The 21,949-nt window shown below is 48.8% G+C and overlaps 38 non-coding genes across 38 annotated transcripts; all 38 read left to right on the plus strand.

Moving 5' to 3' along the window:
- The first annotated feature begins 300 nt into the window (after positions 1-300).
- On the plus strand, positions 301-491 carry LOC142367564 (U2 spliceosomal RNA). The gene has a single exon (XR_012767120.1). It is a non-coding gene; the product is annotated as a U2 spliceosomal RNA (small nuclear RNA).
- Positions 492-855: 364 nt separating this feature from the next.
- On the plus strand, positions 856-974 carry LOC142370053 (5S ribosomal RNA). The gene has a single exon (XR_012767779.1). It is a non-coding gene; the product is annotated as a 5S ribosomal RNA (ribosomal RNA).
- Positions 975-1,587: 613 nt separating this feature from the next.
- On the plus strand, positions 1,588-1,700 carry LOC142372843 (U5 spliceosomal RNA). The gene has a single exon (XR_012768337.1). It is a non-coding gene; the product is annotated as a U5 spliceosomal RNA (small nuclear RNA).
- A 305-nt stretch (positions 1,701-2,005) lies between these two features.
- On the plus strand, positions 2,006-2,196 carry LOC142367567 (U2 spliceosomal RNA). Its single transcript, XR_012767121.1, has one exon. It is a non-coding gene; the product is annotated as a U2 spliceosomal RNA (small nuclear RNA).
- A 364-nt stretch (positions 2,197-2,560) lies between these two features.
- On the plus strand, positions 2,561-2,679 carry LOC142370111 (5S ribosomal RNA). Its single transcript, XR_012767793.1, has one exon. It is a non-coding gene; the product is annotated as a 5S ribosomal RNA (ribosomal RNA).
- Positions 2,680-3,292: 613 nt separating this feature from the next.
- LOC142374244 (U5 spliceosomal RNA) lies at positions 3,293-3,405 on the plus strand. Its single transcript, XR_012768672.1, has one exon. It is a non-coding gene; the product is annotated as a U5 spliceosomal RNA (small nuclear RNA).
- A 305-nt stretch (positions 3,406-3,710) lies between these two features.
- On the plus strand, positions 3,711-3,901 carry LOC142367574 (U2 spliceosomal RNA). The gene has a single exon (XR_012767122.1). It is a non-coding gene; the product is annotated as a U2 spliceosomal RNA (small nuclear RNA).
- A 364-nt stretch (positions 3,902-4,265) lies between these two features.
- On the plus strand, positions 4,266-4,384 carry LOC142374575 (5S ribosomal RNA). Its single transcript, XR_012768747.1, has one exon. It is a non-coding gene; the product is annotated as a 5S ribosomal RNA (ribosomal RNA).
- Positions 4,385-4,979: 595 nt separating this feature from the next.
- LOC142372847 (U5 spliceosomal RNA) lies at positions 4,980-5,092 on the plus strand. The gene has a single exon (XR_012768338.1). It is a non-coding gene; the product is annotated as a U5 spliceosomal RNA (small nuclear RNA).
- A 305-nt stretch (positions 5,093-5,397) lies between these two features.
- LOC142367581 (U2 spliceosomal RNA) lies at positions 5,398-5,588 on the plus strand. Its single transcript, XR_012767125.1, has one exon. It is a non-coding gene; the product is annotated as a U2 spliceosomal RNA (small nuclear RNA).
- A 364-nt stretch (positions 5,589-5,952) lies between these two features.
- Positions 5,953-6,071, plus strand: LOC142374587 (5S ribosomal RNA). The gene has a single exon (XR_012768750.1). It is a non-coding gene; the product is annotated as a 5S ribosomal RNA (ribosomal RNA).
- A 595-nt stretch (positions 6,072-6,666) lies between these two features.
- LOC142372852 (U5 spliceosomal RNA) lies at positions 6,667-6,779 on the plus strand. Its single transcript, XR_012768339.1, has one exon. It is a non-coding gene; the product is annotated as a U5 spliceosomal RNA (small nuclear RNA).
- Positions 6,780-7,084: 305 nt separating this feature from the next.
- LOC142367585 (U2 spliceosomal RNA) lies at positions 7,085-7,275 on the plus strand. Its single transcript, XR_012767127.1, has one exon. It is a non-coding gene; the product is annotated as a U2 spliceosomal RNA (small nuclear RNA).
- A 364-nt stretch (positions 7,276-7,639) lies between these two features.
- LOC142370176 (5S ribosomal RNA) lies at positions 7,640-7,758 on the plus strand. The gene has a single exon (XR_012767811.1). It is a non-coding gene; the product is annotated as a 5S ribosomal RNA (ribosomal RNA).
- A 613-nt stretch (positions 7,759-8,371) lies between these two features.
- Positions 8,372-8,484, plus strand: LOC142372859 (U5 spliceosomal RNA). The gene has a single exon (XR_012768340.1). It is a non-coding gene; the product is annotated as a U5 spliceosomal RNA (small nuclear RNA).
- Positions 8,485-8,789: 305 nt separating this feature from the next.
- LOC142367593 (U2 spliceosomal RNA) lies at positions 8,790-8,980 on the plus strand. The gene has a single exon (XR_012767128.1). It is a non-coding gene; the product is annotated as a U2 spliceosomal RNA (small nuclear RNA).
- A 364-nt stretch (positions 8,981-9,344) lies between these two features.
- Positions 9,345-9,463, plus strand: LOC142370230 (5S ribosomal RNA). The gene has a single exon (XR_012767829.1). It is a non-coding gene; the product is annotated as a 5S ribosomal RNA (ribosomal RNA).
- A 595-nt stretch (positions 9,464-10,058) lies between these two features.
- LOC142372865 (U5 spliceosomal RNA) lies at positions 10,059-10,171 on the plus strand. Its single transcript, XR_012768342.1, has one exon. It is a non-coding gene; the product is annotated as a U5 spliceosomal RNA (small nuclear RNA).
- Positions 10,172-10,476: 305 nt separating this feature from the next.
- LOC142367599 (U2 spliceosomal RNA) lies at positions 10,477-10,667 on the plus strand. The gene has a single exon (XR_012767131.1). It is a non-coding gene; the product is annotated as a U2 spliceosomal RNA (small nuclear RNA).
- A 364-nt stretch (positions 10,668-11,031) lies between these two features.
- On the plus strand, positions 11,032-11,150 carry LOC142370292 (5S ribosomal RNA). The gene has a single exon (XR_012767835.1). It is a non-coding gene; the product is annotated as a 5S ribosomal RNA (ribosomal RNA).
- A 613-nt stretch (positions 11,151-11,763) lies between these two features.
- On the plus strand, positions 11,764-11,876 carry LOC142372870 (U5 spliceosomal RNA). The gene has a single exon (XR_012768343.1). It is a non-coding gene; the product is annotated as a U5 spliceosomal RNA (small nuclear RNA).
- A 305-nt stretch (positions 11,877-12,181) lies between these two features.
- On the plus strand, positions 12,182-12,372 carry LOC142367608 (U2 spliceosomal RNA). Its single transcript, XR_012767132.1, has one exon. It is a non-coding gene; the product is annotated as a U2 spliceosomal RNA (small nuclear RNA).
- Positions 12,373-12,736: 364 nt separating this feature from the next.
- On the plus strand, positions 12,737-12,855 carry LOC142401131 (5S ribosomal RNA). The gene has a single exon (XR_012773080.1). It is a non-coding gene; the product is annotated as a 5S ribosomal RNA (ribosomal RNA).
- A 613-nt stretch (positions 12,856-13,468) lies between these two features.
- Positions 13,469-13,581, plus strand: LOC142372876 (U5 spliceosomal RNA). Its single transcript, XR_012768345.1, has one exon. It is a non-coding gene; the product is annotated as a U5 spliceosomal RNA (small nuclear RNA).
- A 305-nt stretch (positions 13,582-13,886) lies between these two features.
- On the plus strand, positions 13,887-14,077 carry LOC142368730 (U2 spliceosomal RNA). Its single transcript, XR_012767414.1, has one exon. It is a non-coding gene; the product is annotated as a U2 spliceosomal RNA (small nuclear RNA).
- A 364-nt stretch (positions 14,078-14,441) lies between these two features.
- Positions 14,442-14,560, plus strand: LOC142370346 (5S ribosomal RNA). The gene has a single exon (XR_012767847.1). It is a non-coding gene; the product is annotated as a 5S ribosomal RNA (ribosomal RNA).
- A 613-nt stretch (positions 14,561-15,173) lies between these two features.
- Positions 15,174-15,286, plus strand: LOC142372881 (U5 spliceosomal RNA). The gene has a single exon (XR_012768347.1). It is a non-coding gene; the product is annotated as a U5 spliceosomal RNA (small nuclear RNA).
- Positions 15,287-15,591: 305 nt separating this feature from the next.
- LOC142369238 (U2 spliceosomal RNA) lies at positions 15,592-15,782 on the plus strand. Its single transcript, XR_012767552.1, has one exon. It is a non-coding gene; the product is annotated as a U2 spliceosomal RNA (small nuclear RNA).
- A 364-nt stretch (positions 15,783-16,146) lies between these two features.
- LOC142401135 (5S ribosomal RNA) lies at positions 16,147-16,265 on the plus strand. The gene has a single exon (XR_012773081.1). It is a non-coding gene; the product is annotated as a 5S ribosomal RNA (ribosomal RNA).
- A 613-nt stretch (positions 16,266-16,878) lies between these two features.
- Positions 16,879-16,991, plus strand: LOC142372886 (U5 spliceosomal RNA). Its single transcript, XR_012768350.1, has one exon. It is a non-coding gene; the product is annotated as a U5 spliceosomal RNA (small nuclear RNA).
- A 305-nt stretch (positions 16,992-17,296) lies between these two features.
- Positions 17,297-17,487, plus strand: LOC142367617 (U2 spliceosomal RNA). The gene has a single exon (XR_012767134.1). It is a non-coding gene; the product is annotated as a U2 spliceosomal RNA (small nuclear RNA).
- Positions 17,488-17,851: 364 nt separating this feature from the next.
- Positions 17,852-17,970, plus strand: LOC142370399 (5S ribosomal RNA). The gene has a single exon (XR_012767853.1). It is a non-coding gene; the product is annotated as a 5S ribosomal RNA (ribosomal RNA).
- Positions 17,971-18,583: 613 nt separating this feature from the next.
- On the plus strand, positions 18,584-18,696 carry LOC142372897 (U5 spliceosomal RNA). Its single transcript, XR_012768352.1, has one exon. It is a non-coding gene; the product is annotated as a U5 spliceosomal RNA (small nuclear RNA).
- Positions 18,697-19,001: 305 nt separating this feature from the next.
- Positions 19,002-19,192, plus strand: LOC142366777 (U2 spliceosomal RNA). The gene has a single exon (XR_012766874.1). It is a non-coding gene; the product is annotated as a U2 spliceosomal RNA (small nuclear RNA).
- A 364-nt stretch (positions 19,193-19,556) lies between these two features.
- LOC142375247 (5S ribosomal RNA) lies at positions 19,557-19,675 on the plus strand. The gene has a single exon (XR_012768907.1). It is a non-coding gene; the product is annotated as a 5S ribosomal RNA (ribosomal RNA).
- Positions 19,676-20,288: 613 nt separating this feature from the next.
- Positions 20,289-20,401, plus strand: LOC142372904 (U5 spliceosomal RNA). Its single transcript, XR_012768353.1, has one exon. It is a non-coding gene; the product is annotated as a U5 spliceosomal RNA (small nuclear RNA).
- Positions 20,402-20,706: 305 nt separating this feature from the next.
- LOC142367623 (U2 spliceosomal RNA) lies at positions 20,707-20,897 on the plus strand. Its single transcript, XR_012767135.1, has one exon. It is a non-coding gene; the product is annotated as a U2 spliceosomal RNA (small nuclear RNA).
- Positions 20,898-21,261: 364 nt separating this feature from the next.
- Positions 21,262-21,380, plus strand: LOC142375258 (5S ribosomal RNA). The gene has a single exon (XR_012768912.1). It is a non-coding gene; the product is annotated as a 5S ribosomal RNA (ribosomal RNA).
- The last annotated feature ends 569 nt before the right edge of the window (positions 21,381-21,949 follow it).

A 21,949-nucleotide genomic window follows, 5' to 3' on the forward strand; every position in this document is an offset into this window, starting at 1 on the left:
CCATTCTGTCTGTGCAAAGGAAATCTTCTTGCTGTGCCAAGTGACTTCTCGGAGTAGAGTCACCTTATTTCTTGAGACCGTGCCCATGTTCAAAGCCTGGAGCGCTAAATTGTTGTTGTTTGAATGGTGCTCAGTGGAGCGGGCGGGAGTGCAAAGTTGTACCATCTGAAACGGCTGAAGAGTGCTCACTGCAGCGGGTGGGCGGAGGTGCAAAGTGACGCTTTGTAGGCAAAAAAAGAGCACCGCCACAAGTGCGCATTGTGCCAGGAAGGGCTCTCGGACGTGAAAGAGTGGAGGGTTATCGCTTCTCGGCCTTTTGGCTAAGATCAAGTGTAGTATCTGTTCTTATCAGTTTAATATCTGATACGTCCTCTATATGAGGACTACATATTAAATGGATTTTTAGGCACAGGGGTTGAAAAAGGGGCTTGCTCCGTTCACTCCACGCATCGACCCGGTACTGCAGTGCCGCCGGGAACGGTGCACTCTTCCCAACTCTTGTGAAATAACAAAACCAGCGGTACATGGTGGTAGTTTCAGGGAGCCATTGTATTCTGACTTCTAAAATGGAACTATAATCTTTAGAAAAGACGCAGTTTATGAGCACGTCGTGGGATTGAGCTTCCCTGGTTTCTCTGTATGACCATGAACACCAAACTACACACAGAGAACAGAGGAGCTTGACAGACACACACTAAGTTATCTGAGAGTCCCATTTTCAGCTGCAGAGAACAATCACATCAGGGAAGTCGACGTGCAGGCTCAACATCAGCCTCTCAAGCCAACTCTCTGGTAAAATAGGGGCAACGTATGGTTCCAGCACCTATGTAACACATATTTGTCACGGGGACTGTGGCTTACGGCCACACCGCCCTGAACACGCCCGATCTCGTCCGAACTCGGAAGCCAAGCAGGGTCGGGCCTGGTTAGTACTTGGATGGGAGACCGCTTGGGAATACCAGGTGCTGTAAGCATTTTTCTCTCTTGTCTTCTCTTCTCTCTGCATGTCTTTTGTTGAAACATCTGTTGATCACCCTGTGATCCATCTTGCTGATCCTGGATCTGCTAAGGTGTCCCAGGTCATGGTTGCCTTTGATCCTCATACATTTAACTTTGTCCTGACAAAGGAGCAGTTCCAAAAAGTCAAACAGGGACTGCCTTTGCATTTGACGCAGTCAAACTGCATGCGCCTGGAGAAGCCAAAAGGCTTACAGCACCTGGTATTCCCAGGCGGTCTCCCATCCAAGTACTAACCAGGCCCGACTCTGCTTAGCTTCTGAGATAAAACTCTGGCTTTTAGTCTGCGAAAAGAGAGTGAAAGTGAACTCCACTTTGAGATGGCTCTGGGATTGGGCCGACTGGGAGAATTGCTTGAAAAAAACCTCTACACCCAATGAGCGGTCAGAACAAAGCCTCAAGACCCCTAGTCTTTTGCACAGAGTAAAAGACAAAGCAGCCATTGAATAGGGCCCGATTGTTCCTACCTGGTCGGCCGAGGAGCCAGCGTCTCAACCAAGCAAAGCTCACCGTGGGGAAGGTGGCTATGCCAACTAGCCTGATGCACTGCTCCCGCAGTGTCAAATACTCGTACTCTGGTTTCTCTTCATAACGTACAAGTCTTTCGCCTTTTACTAAAGACTTCCGTGGAGAGCAGCATTAATGAGTTGTTTCTATTTTTGGAAGGCTTTACCTTTGCGGGTGAAGCCCATTCTGTCTGTGCAAAGGAAATCTTCTTGCTGTGCCAAGTGACTTCTCGGAGTAGAGTCACCTTATTTCTTGAGACCGTGCCCATGTTCAAAGCCTGGAGCGCTAAATTGTTGTTGTTTGAATGGTGCTCAGTGGAGCGGGCGGGAGTGCAAAGTTGTACCATCTGAAACGGCTGAAGAGTGCTCACTGCAGCGGGTGGGCGGAGGTGCAAAGTGACGCTTTGTAGGCAAAAAAAGAGCACCGCCACAAGTGCACATTGTGCCAGGAAGGGCTCTCGGACGTGAAAGAGTGGAGGGTTATCGCTTCTCGGCCTTTTGGCTAAGATCAAGTGTAGTATCTGTTCTTATCAGTTTAATATCTGATACGTCCTCTATATGAGGACTACATATTAAATGGATTTTTAGGCACAGGGGTTGAAAAAGGGGCTTGCTCCGTTCACTCCACGCATCGACCCGGTACTGCAGTGCCGCCGGGAACGGTGCACTCTTCCCAACTCTTGTGAAATAACAAAACCAGCGGTACATGGTGGTAGTTTCAGGGAGCCATTGTATTCTGACTTCTAAAATGGAACTATAATCTTTAGAAAAGACGCAGTTTATGAGCACGTCGTGGGATTGAGCTTCCCTGGTTTCTCTGTATGACCATGAACACCAAACTACACACAGAGAACAGAGGAGCTTGACAGACACACACTAAGTTATCTGAGAGTCCCATTTTCAGCTGCAGAGAACAATCACATCAGGGAAGTCGACGTGCAGGCTCAACATCAGCCTCTCAAGCCAACTCTCTGGTAAAATAGGGGCAACGTATGGTTCCAGCACCTATGTAACACATATTTGTCACGGGGACTGTGGCTTACGGCCACACCGCCCTGAACACGCCCGATCTCGTCCGAACTCGGAAGCCAAGCAGGGTCGGGCCTGGTTAGTACTTGGATGGGAGACCGCTTGGGAATACCAGGTGCTGTAAGCATTTTTCTCTCTTGTCTTCTCTTCTCTCTGCATGTCTTTTGTTGAAACATCTGTTGATCACCCTGTGATCCATCTTGCTGATCCTGGATCTGCTAAGGTGTCCCAGGTCATGGTTGCCTTTGATCCTCATACATTTAACTTTGTCCTGACAAAGGAGCAGTTCCAAAAAGTCAAACAGGGACTGCCTTTGCATTTGACGCAGTCAAACTGCATGCGCCTGGAGAAGCCAAAAGGCTTACAGCACCTGGTATTCCCAGGCGGTCTCCCATCCAAGTACTAACCAGGCCCGACTCTGCTTAGCTTCTGAGATAAAACTCTGGCTTTTAGTCTGCGAAAAGAGAGTGAAAGTGAACTCCACTTTGAGATGGCTCTGGGATTGGGCCGACTGGGAGAATTGCTTGAAAAAAACCTCTACACCCAATGAGCGGTCAGAACAAAGCCTCAAGACCCCTAGTCTTTTGCACAGAGTAAAAGACAAAGCAGCCATTGAATAGGGCCCGATTGTTCCTACCTGGTCGGCCGAGGAGCCAGCGTCTCAACCAAGCAAAGCTCACCGTGGGGAAGGTGGCTATGCCAACTAGCCTGATGCACTGCTCCCGCAGTGTCAAATACTCGTACTCTGGTTTCTCTTCATAACGTACAAGTCTTTCGCCTTTTACTAAAGACTTCCGTGGAGAGCAGCATTAATGAGCTGTTTCTATTTTTGGAAGGCTTTACCTTTGCGGGTGAAGCCCATTCTGTCTGTGCAAAGGAAATCTTCTTGCTGTGCCAAGTGACTTCTCGGAGTAGAGTCACCTTATTTCTTGAGACCGTGCCCATGTTCAAAGCCTGGAGCGCTAAATTGTTGTTGTTTGAATGGTGCTCAGTGGAGCGGGCGGGAGTGCAAAGTTGTACCATCTGAAACGGCTGAAGAGTGCTCACTGCAGCGGGTGGGCGGAGGTGCAAAGTGACGCTTTGTAGGCAAAAAAAGAGCACCGCCACAAGTGCGCATTGTGCCAGGAAGGGCTCTCGGACGTGAAAGAGTGGAGGGTTATCGCTTCTCGGCCTTTTGGCTAAGATCAAGTGTAGTATCTGTTCTTATCAGTTTAATATCTGATACGTCCTCTATATGAGGACTACATATTAAATGGATTTTTAGGCACAGGGGTTGAAAAAGGGGCTTGCTCCGTTCACTCCACGCATCGACCCGGTACTGCAGTGCCGCCGGGAACGGTGCACTCTTCCCAACTCTTGTGAAATAACAAAACCAGCGGTACATGGTGGTAGTTTCAGGGAGCCATTGTATTCTGACTTCTAAAATGGAACTATAATCTTTAGAAAAGACGCAGTTTATGAGCACGTCGTGGGATTGAGCTTCCCTGGTTTCTCTGTATGACCATGAACACCAAACTACACACAGAGAACAGAGGAGCTTGACAGACACACACTAAGTTATCTGAGAGTCCCATTTTCAGCTGCAGAGAACAATCACATCAGGGAAGTCGACGTGCAGGCTCAACATCAGCCTCTCAAGCCAACTCTCTGGTAAAATAGGGGCAACGTATGGTTCCAGCACCTATGTAACACATATTTGTCACGGGGACTGTGGCTTACGGCCACACCGCCCTGAACACGCCCGATCTCGTCAGAACTCGGAAGCCAAGCAGGGTCGGGCCTGGTTAGTACTTGGATGGGAGACCGCTTGGGAATACCAGGTGCTGTAAGCATTTTTCTCTCTTGTCTTCTCTTCTCTCTGCATGTCTTTTGTTGAAACATCTGTTGATCACCCTGTGATCCATCTTGCTGATCCTGGATCTGCTAAGGTGTCCCAGGTCATGGTTGCCTTTGATCCTCATACATTTAACTTTGTCCTGACAAAGGAGCAGTTCCAAAAAGTCAAACAGGGACTGCCTTTGCATTTGACGCAGTCAAACTGCATGCGCCTGGAGAAGCCAAAAGGCTTACAGCACCTGGTATTCCCAGGCGGTCTCCCATCCAAGTACTAACCAGGCCCGACTCTGCTTAGCTTCTGAGATAAAACTCTGGCTTTTAGTCTGCGAAAAGAGAGTGAAAGTGAACTCCACTTTGAGATGGCTCTGGGATTGGGCCGACTGGGAGAATTGCTTGAAAAAAACCTCTACACCCAATGAGCGGTCAGAACAAAGCCTCAAGACCCCTAGTCTTTTGCACAGAGTAAAAGACAAAGCAGCCACTGAATAGGGCCCGATTGTTGAGCCAGCGTCTCAACCAAGCAAAGCTCACCGTGGGGAAGGTGGCTATGCCAACTAGCCTGATGCACTGCTCCCGCAGTGTCAAATACTCGTACTCTGGTTTCTCTTCATAACGTACAAGTCTTTCGCCTTTTACTAAAGACTTCCGTGGAGAGCAGCATTAATGAGTTGTTTCTATTTTTGGAAGGCTTTACCTTTGCGGGTGAAGCCCATTCTGTCTGTGCAAAGGAAATCTTCTTGCTGTGCCAAGTGACTTCTCGGAGTAGAGTCACCTTATTTCTTGAGACCGTGCCCATGTTCAAAGCCTGGAGCGCTAAATTGTTGTTGTTTGAATGGTGCTCAGTGGAGCGGGCGGGAGTGCAAAGTTGTACCATCTGAAACGGCTGAAGAGTGCTCACTGCAGCGGGTGGGCGGAGGTGCAAAGTGACGCTTTGTAGGCAAAAAAAGAGCACCGCCACAAGTGCGCATTGTGCCAGGAAGGGCTCTCGGACGTGAAAGAGTGGAGGGTTATCGCTTCTCGGCCTTTTGGCTAAGATCAAGTGTAGTATCTGTTCTTATCAGTTTAATATCTGATACGTCCTCTATATGAGGACTACATATTAAATGGATTTTTAGGCACAGGGGTTGAAAAAGGGGCTTGCTCCGTTCACTCCACGCATCGACCCGGTACTGCAGTGCCGCCGGGAACGGTGCACTCTTCCCAACTCTTGTGAAATAACAAAACCAGCGGTACATGGTGGTAGTTTCAGGGAGCCATTGTATTCTGACTTCTAAAATGGAACTATAATCTTTAGAAAAGACGCAGTTTATGAGCACGTCGTGGGATTGAGCTTCCCTGGTTTCTCTGTATGACCATGAACACCAAACTACACACAGAGAACAGAGGAGCTTGACAGACACACACTAAGTTATCTGAGAGTCCCATTTTCAGCTGCAGAGAACAATCACATCAGGGAAGTCGACGTGCAGGCTCAACATCAGCCTCTCAAGCCAACTCTCTGGTAAAATAGGGGCAACGTATGGTTCCAGCACCTATGTAACACATATTTGTCACGGGGACTGTGGCTTACGGCCACACCGCCCTGAACACGCCCGATCTCGTCAGAACTCGGAAGCCAAGCAGGGTCGGGCCTGGTTAGTACTTGGATGGGAGACCGCTTGGGAATACCAGGTGCTGTAAGCATTTTTCTCTCTTGTCTTCTCTTCTCTCTGCATGTCTTTTGTTGAAACATCTGTTGATCACCCTGTGATCCATCTTGCTGATCCTGGATCTGCTAAGGTGTCCCAGGTCATGGTTGCCTTTGATCCTCATACATTTAACTTTGTCCTGACAAAGGAGCAGTTCCAAAAAGTCAAACAGGGACTGCCTTTGCATTTGACGCAGTCAAACTGCATGCGCCTGGAGAAGCCAAAAGGCTTACAGCACCTGGTATTCCCAGGCGGTCTCCCATCCAAGTACTAACCAGGCCCGACTCTGCTTAGCTTCTGAGATAAAACTCTGGCTTTTAGTCTGCGAAAAGAGAGTGAAAGTGAACTCCACTTTGAGATGGCTCTGGGATTGGGCCGACTGGGAGAATTGCTTGAAAAAAACCTCTACACCCAATGAGCGGTCAGAACAAAGCCTCAAGACCCCTAGTCTTTTGCACAGAGTAAAAGACAAAGCAGCCACTGAATAGGGCCCGATTGTTGAGCCAGCGTCTCAACCAAGCAAAGCTCACCGTGGGGAAGGTGGCTATGCCAACTAGCCTGATGCACTGCTCCCGCAGTGTCAAATACTCGTACTCTGGTTTCTCTTCATAACGTACAAGTCTTTCGCCTTTTACTAAAGACTTCCGTGGAGAGCAGCATTAATGAGTTGTTTCTATTTTTGGAAGGCTTTACCTTTGCGGGTGAAGCCCATTCTGTCTGTGCAAAGGAAATCTTCTTGCTGTGCCAAGTGACTTCTCGGAGTAGAGTCACCTTATTTCTTGAGACCGTGCCCATGTTCAAAGCCTGGAGCGCTAAATTGTTGTTGTTTGAATGGTGCTCAGTGGAGCGGGCGGGAGTGCAAAGTTGTACCATCTGAAACGGCTGAAGAGTGCTCACTGCAGCGGGTGGGCGGAGGTGCAAAGTGACGCTTTGTAGGCAAAAAAAGAGCACCGCCACAAGTGCGCATTGTGCCAGGAAGGGCTCTCGGACGTGAAAGAGTGGAGGGTTATCGCTTCTCGGCCTTTTGGCTAAGATCAAGTGTAGTATCTGTTCTTATCAGTTTAATATCTGATACGTCCTCTATATGAGGACTACATATTAAATGGATTTTTAGGCACAGGGGTTGAAAAAGGGGCTTGCTCCGTTCACTCCACGCATCGACCCGGTACTGCAGTGCCGCCGGGAACGGTGCACTCTTCCCAACTCTTGTGAAATAACAAAACCAGCGGTACATGGTGGTAGTTTCAGGGAGCCATTGTATTCTGACTTCTAAAATGGAACTATAATCTTTAGAAAAGACGCAGTTTATGAGCACGTCGTGGGATTGAGCTTCCCTGGTTTCTCTGTATGACCATGAACACCAAACTACACACAGAGAACAGAGGAGCTTGACAGACACACACTAAGTTATCTGAGAGTCCCATTTTCAGCTGCAGAGAACAATCACATCAGGGAAGTCGACGTGCAGGCTCAACATCAGCCTCTCAAGCCAACTCTCTGGTAAAATAGGGGCAACGTATGGTTCCAGCACCTATGTAACACATATTTGTCACGGGGACTGTGGCTTACGGCCACACCGCCCTGAACACGCCCGATCTCGTCCGAACTCGGAAGCCAAGCAGGGTCGGGCCTGGTTAGTACTTGGATGGGAGACCGCTTGGGAATACCAGGTGCTGTAAGCATTTTTCTCTCTTGTCTTCTCTTCTCTCTGCATGTCTTTTGTTGAAACATCTGTTGATCACCCTGTGATCCATCTTGCTGATCCTGGATCTGCTAAGGTGTCCCAGGTCATGGTTGCCTTTGATCCTCATACATTTAACTTTGTCCTGACAAAGGAGCAGTTCCAAAAAGTCAAACAGGGACTGCCTTTGCATTTGACGCAGTCAAACTGCATGCGCCTGGAGAAGCCAAAAGGCTTACAGCACCTGGTATTCCCAGGCGGTCTCCCATCCAAGTACTAACCAGGCCCGACTCTGCTTAGCTTCTGAGATAAAACTCTGGCTTTTAGTCTGCGAAAAGAGAGTGAAAGTGAACTCCACTTTGAGATGGCTCTGGGATTGGGCCGACTGGGAGAATTGCTTGAAAAAAACCTCTACACCCAATGAGCGGTCAGAACAAAGCCTCAAGACCCCTAGTCTTTTGCACAGAGTAAAAGACAAAGCAGCCACTGAATAGGGCCCGATTGTTCCTACCTGGTCGGCCGAGGAGCCAGCGTCTCAACCAAGCAAAGCTCACCGTGGGGAAGGTGGCTATGCCAACTAGCCTGATGCACTGCTCCCGCAGTGTCAAATACTCGTACTCTGGTTTCTCTTCATAACGTACAAGTCTTTCGCCTTTTACTAAAGACTTCCGTGGAGAGCAGCATTAATGAGTTGTTTCTATTTTTGGAAGGCTTTACCTTTGCGGGTGAAGCCCATTCTGTCTGTGCAAAGGAAATCTTCTTGCTGTGCCAAGTGACTTCTCGGAGTAGAGTCACCTTATTTCTTGAGACCGTGCCCATGTTCAAAGCCTGGAGCGCTAAATTGTTGTTGTTTGAATGGTGCTCAGTGGAGCGGGCGGGAGTGCAAAGTTGTACCATCTGAAACGGCTGAAGAGTGCTCACTGCAGCGGGTGGGCGGAGGTGCAAAGTGACGCTTTGTAGGCAAAAAAAGAGCACCGCCACAAGTGCGCATTGTGCCAGGAAGGGCTCTCGGACGTGAAAGAGTGGAGGGTTATCGCTTCTCGGCCTTTTGGCTAAGATCAAGTGTAGTATCTGTTCTTATCAGTTTAATATCTGATACGTCCTCTATATGAGGACTACATATTAAATGGATTTTTAGGCACAGGGGTTGAAAAAGGGGCTTGCTCCGTTCACTCCACGCATCGACCCGGTACTGCAGTGCCGCCGGGAACGGTGCACTCTTCCCAACTCTTGTGAAATAACAAAACCAGCGGTACATGGTGGTAGTTTCAGGGAGCCATTGTATTCTGACTTCTAAAATGGAACTATAATCTTTAGAAAAGACGCAGTTTATGAGCACGTCGTGGGATTGAGCTTCCCTGGTTTCTCTGTATGACCATGAACACCAAACTACACACAGAGAACAGAGGAGCTTGACAGACACACACTAAGTTATCTGAGAGTCCCATTTTCAGCTGCAGAGAACAATCACATCAGGGAAGTCGACGTGCAGGCTCAACATCAGCCTCTCAAGCCAACTCTCTGGTAAAATAGGGGCAACGTATGGTTCCAGCACCTATGTAACACATATTTGTCACGGGGACTGTGGCTTACGGCCACACCGCCCTGAACACGCCCGATCTCGTCCGAACTCGGAAGCCAAGCAGGGTCGGGCCTGGTTAGTACTTGGATGGGAGACCGCTTGGGAATACCAGGTGCTGTAAGCATTTTTCTCTCTTGTCTTCTCTTCTCTCTGCATGTCTTTTGTTGAAACATCTGTTGATCACCCTGTGATCCATCTTGCTGATCCTGGATCTGCTAAGGTGTCCCAGGTCATGGTTGCCTTTGATCCTCATACATTTAACTTTGTCCTGACAAAGGAGCAGTTCCAAAAAGTCAAACAGGGACTGCCTTTGCATTTGACGCAGTCAAACTGCATGCGCCTGGAGAAGCCAAAAGGCTTACAGCACCTGGTATTCCCAGGCGGTCTCCCATCCAAGTACTAACCAGGCCCGACTCTGCTTAGCTTCTGAGATAAAACTCTGGCTTTTAGTCTGCGAAAAGAGAGTGAAAGTGAACTCCACTTTGAGATGGCTCTGGGATTGGGCCGACTGGGAGAATTGCTTGAAAAAAACCTCTACACCCAATGAGCGGTCAGAACAAAGCCTCAAGACCCCTAGTCTTTTGCACAGAGTAAAAGACAAAGCAGCCACTGAATAGGGCCCGATTGTTGAGCCAGCGTCTCAACCAAGCAAAGCTCACCGTGGGGAAGGTGGCTATGCCAACTAGCCTGATGCACTGCTCCCGCAGTGTCAAATACTCGTACTCTGGTTTCTCTTCATAACGTACAAGTCTTTCGCCTTTTACTAAAGACTTCCGTGGAGAGCAGCATTAATGAGTTGTTTCTATTTTTGGAAGGCTTTACCTTTGCGGGTGAAGCCCATTCTGTCTGTGCAAAGGAAATCTTCTTGCTGTGCCAAGTGACTTCTCGGAGTAGAGTCACCTTATTTCTTGAGACCGTGCCCATGTTCAAAGCCTGGAGCGCTAAATTGTTGTTGTTTGAATGGTGCTCAGTGGAGCGGGCGGGAGTGCAAAGTTGTACCATCTGAAACGGCTGAAGAGTGCTCACTGCAGCGGGTGGGCGGAGGTGCAAAGTGACGCTTTGTAGGCAAAAAAAGAGCACCGCCACAAGTGCGCATTGTGCCAGGAAGGGCTCTCGGACGTGAAAGAGTGGAGGGTTATCGCTTCTCGGCCTTTTGGCTAAGATCAAGTGTAGTATCTGTTCTTATCAGTTTAATATCTGATACGTCCTCTATATGAGGACTACATATTAAATGGATTTTTAGGCACAGGGGTTGAAAAAGGGGCTTGCTCCGTTCACTCCACGCATCGACCCGGTACTGCAGTGCCGCCGGGAACGGTGCACTCTTCCCAACTCTTGTGAAATAACAAAACCAGCGGTACATGGTGGTAGTTTCAGGGAGCCATTGTATTCTGACTTCTAAAATGGAACTATAATCTTTAGAAAAGACGCAGTTTATGAGCACGTCGTGGGATTGAGCTTCCCTGGTTTCTCTGTATGACCATGAACACCAAACTACACACAGAGAACAGAGGAGCTTGACAGACACACACTAAGTTATCTGAGAGTCCCATTTTCAGCTGCAGAGAACAATCACATCAGGGAAGTCGACGTGCAGGCTCAACATCAGCCTCTCAAGCCAACTCTCTGGTAAAATAGGGGCAACGTATGGTTCCAGCACCTATGTAACACATATTTGTCACGGGGACTGTGGCTTACGGCCACACCGCCCTGAACACGCCCGATCTCGTCCGAACTCGGAAGCCAAGCAGGGTCGGGCCTGGTTAGTACTTGGATGGGAGACCGCTTGGGAATACCAGGTGCTGTAAGCATTTTTCTCTCTTGTCTTCTCTTCTCTCTGCATGTCTTTTGTTGAAACATCTGTTGATCACCCTGTGATCCATCTTGCTGATCCTGGATCTGCTAAGGTGTCCCAGGTCATGGTTGCCTTTGATCCTCATACATTTAACTTTGTCCTGACAAAGGAGCAGTTCCAAAAAGTCAAACAGGGACTGCCTTTGCATTTGACGCAGTCAAACTGCATGCGCCTGGAGAAGCCAAAAGGCTTACAGCACCTGGTATTCCCAGGCGGTCTCCCATCCAAGTACTAACCAGGCCCGACTCTGCTTAGCTTCTGAGATAAAACTCTGGCTTTTAGTCTGCGAAAAGAGAGTGAAAGTGAACTCCACTTTGAGATGGCTCTGGGATTGGGCCGACTGGGAGAATTGCTTGAAAAAAACCTCTACACCCAATGAGCGGTCAGAACAAAGCCTCAAGACCCCTAGTCTTTTGCACAGAGTAAAAGACAAAGCAGCCACTGAATAGGGCCCGATTGTTCCTACCTGGTCGGCCGAGGAGCCAGCGTCTCAACCAAGCAAAGCTCACCGTGGGGAAGGTGGCTATGCCAACTAGCCTGATGCACTGCTCCCGCAGTGTCAAATACTCGTACTCTGGTTTCTCTTCATAACGTACAAGTCTTTCGCCTTTTACTAAAGACTTCCGTGGAGAGCAGCATTAATGAGTTGTTTCTATTTTTGGAAGGCTTTACCTTTGCGGGTGAAGCCCATTCTGTCTGTGCAAAGGAAATCTTCTTGCTGTGCCAAGTGACTTCTCGGAGTAGAGTCACCTTATTTCTTGAGACCGTGCCCATGTTCAAAGCCTGGAGCGCTAAATTGTTGTTGTTTGAATGGTGCTCAGTGGAGCGGGCGGGAGTGCAAAGTTGTACCATCTGAAACGGCTGAAGAGTGCTCACTGCAGCGGGTGGGCGGAGGTGCAAAGTGACGCTTTGTAGGCAAAAAAAGAGCACCGCCACAAGTGCGCATTGTGCCAGGAAGGGCTCTCGGACGTGAAAGAGTGGAGGGTTATCGCTTCTCGGCCTTTTGGCTAAGATCAAGTGTAGTATCTGTTCTTATCAGTTTAATATCTGATACGTCCTCTATATGAGGACTACATATTAAATGGATTTTTAGGCACAGGGGTTGAAAAAGGGGCTTGCTCCGTTCACTCCACGCATCGACCCGGTACTGCAGTGCCGCCGGGAACGGTGCACTCTTCCCAACTCTTGTGAAATAACAAAACCAGCGGTACATGGTGGTAGTTTCAGGGAGCCATTGTATTCTGACTTCTAAAATGGAACTAAAATCTTTAGAAAAGACGCAGTTTATGAGCACGTCGTGGGATTGAGCTTCCCTGGTTTCTCTGTATGACCATGAACACCAAACTACACACAGAGAACAGAGGAGCTTGACAGACACACACTAAGTTATCTGAGAGTCCCATTTTCAGCTGCAGAGAACAATCACATCAGGGAAGTCGACGTGCAGGCTCAACATCAGCCTCTCAAGCCAACTCTCTGGTAAAATAGGGGCAACGTATGGTTCCAGCACCTATGTAACACATATTTGTCACGGGGACTGTGGCTTACGGCCACACCGCCCTGAACACGCCTGATCTCGTCCTAACTCGGAAGCCAAGCAGGGTCGGGCCTGGTTAGTACTTGGATGGGAGACCGCTTGGGAATACCAGGTGCTGTAAGCATTTTTCTCTCTTGTCTTCTCTTCTCTCTGCATGTCTTTTGTTGAAACATCTGTTGATCACCCTGTGATCCATCTTGCTGATCCTGGATCTGCTAAGGTGTCCCAGGTCATGGTTGCCTTTGATCCTCATACATTTAACTTTGTCCTGACAAAGGAGCAGTTCCAAAAAGTCAAACAGGGACTGCCTTTGCATTTGACGCAGTCAAACTGCATGCGCCTGGAGAAGCCAAAAGGCTTACAGCACCTGGTATTCCCAGGCGGTCTCCCATCCAAGTACTAACCAGGCCCGACTCTGCTTAGCTTCTGAGATAAAACTCTGGCTTTTAGTCTGCGAAAAGAGAGTGAAAGTGAACTCCACTTTGAGATGGCTCTGGGATTGGGCCGACTGGGAGAATTGCTTGAAAAAAACCTCTACACCCAATGAGCGGTCAGAACAAAGCCTCAAGACCCCTAGTCTTTTGCACAGAGTAAAAGACAAAGCAGCCACTGAATAGGGCCCGATTGTTCCTACCTGGTCGGCCGAGGAGCCAGCGTCTCAACCAAGCAAAGCTCACCGTGGGGAAGGTGGCTATGCCAACTAGCCTGATGCACTGCTCCCGCAGTGTCAAATACTCGTACTCTGGTTTCTCTTCATAACGTACAAGTCTTTCGCCTTTTACTAAAGACTTCCGTGGAGAGCAGCATTAATGAGTTGTTTCTATTTTTGGAAGGCTTTACCTTTGCGGGTGAAGCCCATTCTGTCTGTGCAAAGGAAATCTTCTTGCTGTGCCAAGTGACTTCTCGGAGTAGAGTCACCTTATTTCTTGAGACCGTGCCCATGTTCAAAGCCTGGAGCGCTAAATTGTTGTTGTTTGAATGGTGCTCAGTGGAGCGGGCGGGAGTGCAAAGTTGTACCATCTGAAACGGCTGAAGAGTGCTCACTGCAGCGGGTGGGCGGAGGTGCAAAGTGACGCTTTGTAGGCAAAAAAAGAGCACCGCCACAAGTGCGCATTGTGCCAGGAAGGGCTCTCGGACGTGAAAGAGTGGAGGGTTATCGCTTCTCGGCCTTTTGGCTAAGATCAAGTGTAGTATCTGTTCTTATCAGTTTAATATCTGATACGTCCTCTATATGAGGACTACATATTAAATGGATTTTTAGGCACAGGGGCTGAAAAAGGGGCTTGCTCCGTTCACTCCACGCATCGACCCGGTACTGCAGTGCCGCCGGGAACGGTGCACTCTTCCCAACTCTTGTGAAATAACAAAACCAGCGGTACATGGTGGTAGTTTCAGGGAGCCATTGTATTCTGACTTCTAAAATGGAACTATAATCTTTAGAAAAGACGCAGTTTATGAGCACGTCGTGGGATTGAGCTTCCCTGGTTTCTCTGTATGACCATGAACACCAAACTACACACAGAGAACAGAGGAGCTTGACAGACACACACTAAGTTATCTGAGAGTCCCATTTTCAGCTGCAGAGAACAATCACATCAGGGAAGTCGACGTGCAGGCTCAACATCAGCCTCTCAAGCCAACTCTCTGGTAAAATAGGGGCAACGTATGGTTCCAGCACCTATGTAACACATATTTGTCACGGGGACTGTGGCTTACGGCCACACCGCCCTGAACACGCCCGATCTCGTCCGAACTCGGAAGCCAAGCAGGGTCGGGCCTGGTTAGTACTTGGATGGGAGACCGCTTGGGAATACCAGGTGCTGTAAGCATTTTTCTCTCTTGTCTTCTCTTCTCTCTGCATGTCTTTTGTTGAAACATCTGTTGATCACCCTGCGATCCATCTTGCTGATCCTGGATCTGCTAAGGTGTCCCAGGTCATGGTTGCCTTTGATCCTCATACATTTAACTTTGTCCTGACAAAGGAGCAGTTCCAAAAAGTCAAACAGGGACTGCCTTTGCATTTGACGCAGTCAAACTGCATGCGCCTGGAGAAGCCAAAAGGCTTACAGCACCTGGTATTCCCAGGCGGTCTCCCATCCAAGTACTAACCAGGCCCGACTCTGCTTAGCTTCTGAGATAAAACTCTGGCTTTTAGTCTGCGAAAAGAGAGTGAAAGTGAACTCCACTTTGAGATGGCTCTGGGATTGGGCCGACTGGGAGAATTGCTTGAAAAAAACCTCTACACCCAATGAGCGGTCAGAACAAAGCCTCAAGACCCCTAGTCTTTTGCACAGAGTAAAAGACAAAGCAGCCACTGAATAGGGCCCGATTGTTCCTACCTGGTCGGCCGAGGAGCCAGCGTCTCAACCAAGCAAAGCTCACCGTGGGGAAGGTGGCTATGCCAACTAGCCTGATGCACTGCTCCCGCAGTGTCAAATACTCGTACTCTGGTTTCTCTTCATAACGTACAAGTCTTTCGCCTTTTACTAAAGACTTCCGTGGAGAGCAGCATTAATGAGTTGTTTCTATTTTTGGAAGGCTTTACCTTTGCGGGTGAAGCCCATTCTGTCTGTGCAAAGGAAATCTTCTTGCTGTGCCAAGTGACTTCTCGGAGTAGAGTCACCTTATTTCTTGAGACCGTGCCCATGTTCAAAGCCTGGAGCGCTAAATTGTTGTTGTTTGAATGGTGCTCAGTGGAGCGGGCGGGAGTGCAAAGTTGTACCATCTGAAACGGCTGAAGAGTGCTCACTGCAGCGGGTGGGCGGAGGTGCAAAGTGACGCTTTGTAGGCAAAAAAAGAGCACCGCCACAAGTGCGCATTGTGCCAGGAAGGGATCTCGGACGTGAAAGAGTGGAGGGTTATCGCTTCTCGGCCTTTTGGCTAAGATCAAGTGTAGTATCTGTTCTTATCAGTTTAATATCTGATACGTCCTCTATATGAGGACTACATATTAAATGGATTTTTAGGCACAGGGGTTGAAAAAGGGGCTTGCTCCGTTCACTCCACACATCGACCCGGTACTGCAGTGCCGCCGGGAACGGTGCACTCTTCCCAACTCTTGTGAAATAACAAAACCAGCGGTACATGGTGGTAGTTTCAGGGAGCCATTGTATTCTGACTTCTAAAATGGAACTATAATCTTTAGAAAAGACGCAGTTTATGAGCATGTCGTGGGATTGAGCTTCCCTGGTTTCTCTGTATGACCATGAACACCAAACTACACACAGAGAACAGAGGAGCTTGACAGACACACACTAAGTTATCTGAGAGTCCCATTTTCAGCTGCAGAGAACAATCACATCAGGGAAGTCGACGTGCAGGCTCAACATCAGCCTCTCAAGCCAACTCTCTGGTAAAATAGGGGCAACGTATGGTTCCAGCACCTATGTAACACATATTTGTCACGGGGACTGTGGCTTACGGCCACACCGCCCTGAACACGCCTGATCTCGTCCTAACTCGGAAGCCAAGCAGGGTCGGGCCTGGTTAGTACTTGGATGGGAGACCGCTTGGGAATACCAGGTGCTGTAAGCATTTTTCTCTCTTGTCTTCTCTTCTCTCTGCATGTCTTTTGTTGAAACATCTGTTGATCACCCTGTGATCCATCTTGCTGATCCTGGATCTGCTAAGGTGTCCCAGGTCATGGTTGCCTTTGATCCTCATACATTTAACTTTGTCCTGACAAAGGAGCAGTTCCAAAAAGTCAAACAGGGACTGCCTTTGCATTTGACGCAGTCAAACTGCATGCGCCTGGAGAAGCCAAAAGGCTTACAGCACCTGGTATTCCCAGGCGGTCTCCCATCCAAGTACTAACCAGGCCCGACTCTGCTTAGCTTCTGAGATAAAACTCTGGCTTTTAGTCTGCGAAAAGAGAGTGAAAGTGAACTCCACTTTGAGATGGCTCTGGGATTGGGCCGACTGGGAGAATTGCTTGAAAAAAACCTCTACACCCAATGAGCGGTCAGAACAAAGCCTCAAGACCCCTAGTCTTTTGCACAGAGTAAAAGACAAAGCAGCCACTGAATAGGGCCCGATTGTTCCTACCTGGTCGGCCGAGGAGCCAGCGTCTCAACCAAGCAAAGCTCACCGTGGGGAAGGTGGCTATGCCAACTAGCCTGATGCACTGCTCCCGCAGTGTCAAATACTCGTACTCTGGTTTCTCTTCATAACGTACAAGTCTTTCGCCTTTTACTAAAGACTTCCGTGGAGAGCAGCATTAATGAGTTGTTTCTATTTTTGGAAGGCTTTACCTTTGCGGGTGAAGCCCATTCTGTCTGTGCAAAGGAAATCTTCTTGCTGTGCCAAGTGACTTCTCGGAGTAGAGTCACCTTATTTCTTGAGACCGTGCCCATGTTCAAAGCCTGGAGCGCTAAATTGTTGTTGTTTGAATGGTGCTCAGTGGAGCGGGCGGGAGTGCAAAGTTGTACCATCTGAAACGGCTGAAGAGTGCTCACTGCAGCGGGTGGGCGGAGGTGCAAAGTGACGCTTTGTAGGCAAAAAAAGAGCACCGCCACAAGTGCGCATTGTGCCAGGAAGGGCTCTCGGACGTGAAAGAGTGGAGGGTTATCGCTTCTCGGCCTTTTGGCTAAGATCAAGTGTAGTATCTGTTCTTATCAGTTTAATATCTGATACGTCCTCTATATGAGGACTACATATTAAATGGATTTTTAGGCACAGGGGTTGAAAAAGGGGCTTGCTCCGTTCACTCCACGCATCGACCCGGTACTGCAGTGCCGCCGGGAACGGTGCACTCTTCCCAACTCTTGTGAAATAACAAAACCAGCGGTACATGGTGGTAGTTTCAGGGAGCCATTGTATTCTGACTTCTAAAATGGAACTATAATCTTTAGAAAAGACGCAGTTTATGAGCACGTCGTGGGATTGAGCTTCCCTGGTTTCTCTGTATGACCATGAACACCAAACTACACACAGAGAACAGAGGAGCTTGACAGACACACACTAAGTTATCTGAGAGTCCCATTTTCAGCTGCAGAGAACAATCACATCAGGGAAGTCGACGTGCAGGCTCAACATCAGCCTCTCAAGCCAACTCTCTGGTAAAATAGGGGCAACGTATGGTTCCAGCACCTATGTAACACATATTTGTCACGGGGACTGTGGCTTACGGCCACACCGCCCTGAACACGCCCGATCTCGTCCGAACTCGGAAGCCAAGCAGGGTCGGGCCTGGTTAGTACTTGGATGGGAGACCGCTTGGGAATACCAGGTGCTGTAAGCATTTTTCTCTCTTGTCTTCTCTTCTCTCTGCATGTCTTTTGTTGAAACATCTGTTGATCACCCTGCGATCCATCTTGCTGATCCTGGATCTGCTAAGGTGTCCCAGGTCATGGTTGCCTTTGATCCTCATACATTTAACTTTGTCCTGACAAAGGAGCAGTTCCAAAAAGTCAAACAGGGACTGCCTTTGCATTTGACGCAGTCAAACTGCATGCGCCTGGAGAAGCCAAAAGGCTTACAGCACCTGGTATTCCCAGGCGGTCTCCCATCCAAGTACTAACCAGGCCCGACTCTGCTTAGCTTCTGAGATAAAACTCTGGCTTTTAGTCTGCGAAAAGAGAGTGAAAGTGAACTCCACTTTGAGATGGCTCTGGGATTGGGCCGACTGGGAGAATTGCTTGAAAAAAACCTCTACACCCAATGAGCGGTCAGAACAAAGCCTCAAGACCCCTAGTCTTTTGCACAGAGTAAAAGACAAAGCAGCCACTGAATAGGGCCCGATTGTTCCTACCTGGTCGGCCGAGGAGCCAGCGTCTCAACCAAGCAAAGCTCACCGTGGGGAAGGTGGCTATGCCAACTAGCCTGATGCACTGCTCCCGCAGTGTCAAATACTCGTACTCTGGTTTCTCTTCATAACGTACAAGTCTTTCGCCTTTTACTAAAGACTTCCGTGGAGAGCAGCATTAATGAGTTGTTTCTATTTTTGGAAGGCTTTACCTTTGCGGGTGAAGCCCATTCTGTCTGTGCAAAGGAAATCTTCTTGCTGTGCCAAGTGACTTCTCGGAGTAGAGTCACCTTATTTCTTGAGACCGTGCCCATGTTCAAAGCCTGGAGCGCTAAATTGTTGTTGTTTGAATGGTGCTCAGTGGAGCGGGCGGGAGTGCAAAGTTGTACCATCTGAAACGGCTGAAGAGTGCTCACTGCAGCGGGTGGGCGGAGGTGCAAAGTGACGCTTTGTAGGCAAAAAAAGAGCACCGCCACAAGTGCGCATTGTGCCAGGAAGGGCTCTCGGACGTGAAAGAGTGGAGGGTTATCGCTTCTCGGCCTTTTGGCTAAGATCAAGTGTAGTATCTGTTCTTATCAGTTTAATATCTGATACGTCCTCTATATGAGGACTACATATTAAATGGATTTTTAGGCACAGGGGTTGAAAAAGGGGCTTGCCCCGTTCACTCCACGCATCGACCCGGTACTGCAGTGCCGCCGGGAACGGTGCACTCTTCCCAACTCTTGTGAAATAACAAAACCAGCGGTACATGGTGGTAGTTTCAGGGAGCCATTGTATTCTGACTTCTAAAATGGAACTATAATCTTTAGAAAAGACGCAGTTTATGAGCACGTCGTGGGATTGAGCTTCCCTGGTTTCTCTGTATGACCATGAACACCAAACTACACACAGAGAACAGAGGAGCTTGACAGACACACACTAAGTTATCTGAGAGTCCCATTTTCAGCTGCAGAGAACAATCACATCAGGGAAGTCGACGTGCAGGCTCAACATCAGCCTCTCAAGCCAACTCTCTGGTAAAATAGGGGCAACGTATGGTTCCAGCACCTATGTAACACATATTTGTCACGGGGACTGTGGCTTACGGCCACACCGTCCTGAACACGCCCGATCTCGTCCGAACTCGGAAGCCAAGCAGGGTCGGGCCTGGTTAGTACTTGGATGGGAGACCGCTTGGGAATACCAGGTGCTGTAAGCATTTTTCTCTCTTGTCTTCTCTTCTCTCTGCATGTCTTTTGTTGAAACATCTGTTGATCACCCTGTGATCCATCTTGCTGATCCTGGATCTGCTAAGGTGTCCCAGGTCATGGTTGCCTTTGATCCTCATACATTTAACTTTGTCCTGACAAAGGAGCAGTTCCAAAAAGTCAAACAGGGACTGCCTTTGCATTTGACGCAGTCAAACTGCATGCGCCTGGAGAAGCCAAAAGGCTTACAGCACCTGGTATTCCCAGGCGGTCTCCCATCCAAGTACTAACCAGGCCCGACTCTGCTTAGCTTCTGAGATAAAACTCTGGCTTTTAGTCTGCGAAAAGAGAGTGAAAGTGAACTCCACTTTGAGATGGCTCTGGGATTGGGCCGACTGGGAGAATTGCTTGAAAAAAACCTCTACACCCAATGAGCGGTCAGAACAAAGCCTCAAGACCCCTAGTCTTTTGCACAGAGTAAAAGACAAAGCAGCCACTGAATAGGGCCCGATTGTTCCTACCTGGTCGGCCGAGGAGCCAGCGTCTCAACCAAGCAAAGCTCACCGTGGGGAAGGTGGCTATGCCAACTAGCCTGATGCACTGCTCCCGCAGTGTCAAATACTCGTACTCTGGTTTCTCTTCATAACGTACAAGTCTTTCGCCTTTTACTAAAGACTTCCGTGGAGAGCAGCATTAATGAGTTGTTTCTATTTTTGGAAGGCTTTACCTTTGCGGGTGAAGCCCATTCTGTCTGTGCAAAGGAAATCTTCTTGCTGTGCCAAGTGACTTCTCGGAGTAGAGTCACCTTATTTCTTGAGACCGTGCCCATGTTCAAAGCCTGGAGCGCTAAATTGTTGTTGTTTGAATGGTGCTCAGTGGAGCGGGCGGGAGTGCAAAGTTGTACCATCTGAAACGGCTGAAGAGTGCTCACTGCAGCGGGTGGGCGGAGGTGCAAAGTGACGCTTTGTAGGCAAAAAAAGAGCACCGCCACAAGTGCGCATTGTGCCAGGAAGGGCTCTCGGACGTGAAAGAGTGGAGGGTTATCGCTTCTCGGCCTTTTGGCTAAGATCAAGTGTAGTATCTGTTCTTATCAGTTTAATATCTGATACGTCCTCTATATGAGGACTACATATTAAATGGATTTTTAGGCACAGGGGTTGAAAAAGGGGCTTGCTCCGTTCACTCCACGCATCGACCCGGTACTGCAGTGCCGCCGGGAACGGTGCACTCTTCCCAACTCTTGTGAAATAACAAAACCAGCGGTACATAGTGGTAGTTTCAGGGAGCCATTGTATTCTGACTTCTAAAATGGAACTATAATCTTTAGAAAAGACGCAGTTTATGAGCACGTCGTGGGATTGAGCTTCCCTGGTTTCTCTGTATGACCATGAACACCAAACTACACACAGAGAACAGAGGAGCTTGACAGACACACACTAAGTTATCTGAGAGTCCCATTTTCAGCTGCAGAGAACAATCACATCAGGGAAGTCGACGTGCAGGCTCAACATCAGCCTCTCAAGCCAACTCTCTGGTAAAATAGGGGCAACGTATGGTTCCAGCACCTATGTAACACATATTTGTCACGGGGACTGTGGCTTACGGCCACACCGTCCTGAACACGCCCGATCTCGTCCGAACTCGGAAGCCAAGCAGGGTCGGGCCTGGTTAGTACTTGGATGGGAGACCGCTTGGGAATACCAGGTGCTGTAAGCATTTTTCTCTCTTGTCTTCTCTTCTCTCTGCATGTCTTTTGTTGAAACATCTGTTGATCACCCTGTGATCCATCTTGCTGATCCTGGATCTGCTAAGGTGTCCCAGGTCATGGTTGCCTTTGATCCTCATACATTTAACTTTGTCCTGACAAAGGAGCAGTTCCAAAAAGTCAAACAGGGACTGCCTTTGCATTTGACGCAGTCAAACTGCATGCGCCTGGAGAAGCCAAAAGGCTTACAGCACCTGGTATTCCCAGGCGGTCTCCCATCCAAGTACTAACCAGGCCCGACTCTGCTTAGCTTCTGAGATAAAACTCTGGCTTTTAGTCTGCGAAAAGAGAGTGAAAGTGAACTCCACTTTGAGATGGCTCTGGGATTGGGCCGACTGGGAGAATTGCTTGAAAAAAACCTCTACACCCAATGAGCGGTCAGAACAAAGCCTCAAGACCCCTAGTCTTTTGCACAGAGTAAAAGACAAAGCAGCCACTGAATAGGGCCCGATTGTTCCTACCTGGTCGGCCGAGGAGCCAGCGTCTCAACCAAGCAAAGCTCACCGTGGGGAAGGTGGCT

Source organism: Odontesthes bonariensis, chromosome 2, assembly GCF_027942865.1.
Source record: "Odontesthes bonariensis isolate fOdoBon6 chromosome 2, fOdoBon6.hap1, whole genome shotgun sequence".
Classification (NCBI taxonomy): domain Eukaryota; kingdom Metazoa; phylum Chordata; class Actinopteri; order Atheriniformes; family Atherinopsidae; genus Odontesthes; species Odontesthes bonariensis.